Source organism: Osmerus mordax (assembly GCF_038355195.1).
Source record: "Osmerus mordax isolate fOsmMor3 chromosome 7 unlocalized genomic scaffold, fOsmMor3.pri SUPER_7_unloc_2_0, whole genome shotgun sequence".
Classification (NCBI taxonomy): Eukaryota; Metazoa; Chordata; class Actinopteri; order Osmeriformes; family Osmeridae; genus Osmerus; species Osmerus mordax.
The window spans coordinates 25001-28711 of record NW_027120350.1 but is presented as its reverse complement, the minus strand read 5'-3'; positions in this window follow the sequence as shown (position 1 = coordinate 28711).

Genomic DNA, 3711 nt, shown 5'->3' with positions numbered 1-3711 from the left:
GGTGCTACGACGTCCCCAAGTGGGGATGCCTGTAGATGAGCACATTTTCCCAACTTTGAATGTAAGTTTCCAGTATCATTGAAAATGTGGCCTCAAACGAGCAGTTTTGCCCCCGAACGTGGGATTTGGCTGGGGACGGTTTCTATATTCAAGTTGGGATGGGGGGCACCGAGGTGAGTGGTGGTTGTCCCCGAAAAAGCCCTCCCCTTTTCCGTAGCCCCGTTTAAAGTTTTGTTTGGGCTCCTGTTCAGCGGGGATGCGCGTGCGCGTGGCAACCTTGACACGCCCGTGTTCCCCTGGACCAGACCTTTCTAACGCCGCCTGAGTTAAGGTGCTACGACGTCCCTAAGTGGAGATGCCTGTAAATGAACACCTTTTCCCAACTTTGCACGTTTCCAGCTTGAGAGGAAAAGGGGCTTAAAATTCACAGTTATTCGCCCGAACGTGGGATTTCGCTGGGGACGGTTTCTAAGTTCAAGTTGGGACGGGGGGCACCGAGGTGAGTGGTGGTTGTCCCCGAAAAAGCCCTCCCCTTTTCCGTAGCCCCGTTTAAAGTTTTGTTTGGGCTCCTGTTCAGCGGGGAAGCGCGTGCGCGTGGCAACCTTGACACGCCCGTGTTCCCCTGGACCAGACCTTTCTAACGCCGCCTGAGTTAAGGTGCTACGACGTCCCCAAGTGGGGATGCCTGTAAATGAACACCTTTTCCCAACTTTGAATGTAAGTTTCCAGTATCATTGAAAATGTGGCCTCAAACGTGCAGTTTTGCCCCCGAACGTGGGATTTGGCTGGGGACGGTTTCTAAATTCAAGTTGGGATGGGGGGCACCGAGGTGAGTGGTGGTTGTCCCCGAAAAAGCCCTCCCCTTTTCCGTAGCCCCGTTTAAAGTTTTGTTTGGGCTCCTGTTCAACGGGGATGCGCGTGCGCGTGGCAAACATGACACGCCCGTGTTCCCCTGGACCAGACCTTTCTAACGCCACCTGAGTTAAGGTGCTACGACGTCCCCAAGTGGGGATGCCTCTAAATGAAGCCAATTTCTCCTATTTGAATGCACTCTCCCAGCCCAGAGAGGCATGTGCCTTAAAATTCACAGTTATTCACCCGAACGTGGGATTTTGTTGAGGACGGTTTCTAAATTCAAGTTGGAACAGGGGGCACCGACGTGAGTGGTGTTTGTCCCCGAAAAAGCTCTCCCCTTTTCCGTAGCCCCGTTTAAAGTTTTGTTTGGGCTCCTGTTTAGCGGGGATGCGCGTGCGCGTGGCAACCTTGACACGCCCGTGTTCCCCTGGACCAGACCTTTCTAACGCCGCCTGAGTTAAGGTGCTACGACGTCCCTAAGTGGAGATGCCTGTAAATGAACACCTTTTCCCAACTTTGAATGTAAGTTTCCAGTATCATTGAAAATGTGGCCTCAAACGAGCAGTTTTGCCCCCGAACGTGGGATTTGGCTGGGGACGGTTTCTAAATTCAAGTTGGGATGGGGGGAACCGAGGTGAGTGGTGGTTGTCCCCGAAAAAGCCCTCCCCTTTTCCGTAGCCCCGTTTAAAGTTTTGTTTGGGCTCCTGTTCAGCGGGGATGCGCGTGCGCGTGGCAACCTTGACACGCCCGTGTTCCCCTGGACCAGACCTTTCTAACGCCACCCGAGTCAAGGTGCTACGACGTCCCTAAATGGGGATGCCTGTAGATGAGCACATTTTCCCAGCTTTGAATGTAAGTTTCCAGCATCATTGAAAATGTGGCCTCAAACGTGCAGTTTTGCGCCCGAACGTGGGATTTTGTTGAGGACGGTTTCTAAATTCAAGTTAGCATAAGGGGCACACGTGTGAGTTGTTATTTTCCCAGGATTGATGGTTTCCAATTCGGTAGCTCCGTTTAAAGTTTTGTTTGGGCTCCTGTTTAGCGGGGATGCGCGTGCGCGTGGCAACCTTGACACGCCCGTGTTCCCCTGGACCAGACCTTTCCAACGCCACCCGAGTCAAGGTGCTACGACGTCCCTAAGTGGGGATGCCTGTAGATGAGCACATTTTCCCAGCTTTGAATGTAAGTTTCCAGCATCATTGAAAATGTGGCCTCAAACGTGCAGTTTTGCGCCCGAACGTGGGATTTTGTTGAGGACGGTTTCTAAATTCAAGTTAGCATAAGGGGCACACGTGTGAGTTGTTATTTTCCCAGGATTGATGGTTTCCAATTCGGTAGCTCCGTTTAAAGTTTTGTTTTGGCCCCTGTTTAGCGGGGATGCGCGTGCGCGTGGCAAACTTGACACGCCCGTGTTCCCCTGGACCAGACCTTTCCAACGCCACCCGAGTTAAGGTGCTACGACGTCCCTAAGTGGAGATGCCTCTAAATGAAGCCAATTTCTCCTATTTGAATGCACTCTCCCAGCCCAGAGAGGCATGTGCCTTAAAATTCACAGTTATTCACCCGAACGTGGGATTTTGTTGAGGACGGTTTCTAAATTCAAGTTAGAATAAGGGGCACACGTGTGAGTTGTTATTTTCCCAGGATTGATGATTTCCAATTCGGTAGCTCCGTTTAAAGTTTTGTTTCGCTTCCCGTTTTCGTTGCGTAGCTCTGATTTGGCTGGGGATAGTTTTATACACTGCTTTAGAGTAAGACACATACGTGCGAGTTGTTTTCACATTGGAATTGACGATAGCCATTTCGGTGTTGACGTTTAACGTTTTCTTTCGCTTCCCGTTTCCGTTTTATCCAACCGATTTCGCTGGGGACAGTTTTGTTATTTAAGTTGGAGTGAGACGCAGCGACGTGCGTTGAAATTTCCGCCCTATCTGCGACGGTTCACGGTTGTAGCTCCGATTGAAGTTTTCTTTTGCTTCCCGTTTCGCGCACGCGCACGTGCGCGTTATTAGTCCCGGTTTTCCGTGTGCCCCCGGTTAATACCTTTCGAATGAGCCTATTTTGATCAAAATCCGTTGGGCGGAACCGAAAATGAGCTCGAAAAACGGTTTTCCCAGCTTCGCAGTGCATTTCCCAGCTTCTGACTTACAAGCGTAACATTGTCGCGGCCCCCAGTCCACCAGACAGCTACCATAGAGTATATAAGTCATCCTGGGAAAATGAATGGAAGTCAATGGCAGTATGACTTTACAGTGGTTTTGCCCATACTACACATATGGTGTATACACGGACCATGCACCATATGTGTCTCCCGCACACGGGTGAAAATGTATCCGCCTGAGAGGCACTCGGGGCGGGCACCCGATGGGGCATGAGACCCCCCCACCCCTGGTGGTCAAAAAAAAGTTAAAGTTTTTTTTTCCTTTCCTCCAGGCGCCTACTTGGCTCTGGGGCGCCCCAGAATCATGCCCCCCGACCCCGGCACTACCCGGGGGGCCGATGGGGGCCCTTTTTTTGAAATTTTTTTTTTCTCCATATTTGAAGCCCCGGCACAGGCTAGACCCATACCCCGACCCCGGGCACCCGCGAGCGGCCGGTAGGTGGCGTGTTTTGGGTCATTTTTTTTTTCTTGGCCGTTTTGAAGCCCCAGCGAGCCCCTGAGCCATACCCCGACCACGGCACTTCCCGGGCGGCCCCCCGTATACCGAAACGGCCGGTTGGGGGCGCTTTTTTTGATTTTTTTTTTTTTTCCCATATTTGAAGCCCCGGCACAGGCTAGACCCATACCCCGACCCCGGGCACCCGCGAGCGGCCGGTAGGCGGCGCGTTTTGGGTCTTTTTTTATTTTTTTTGCCC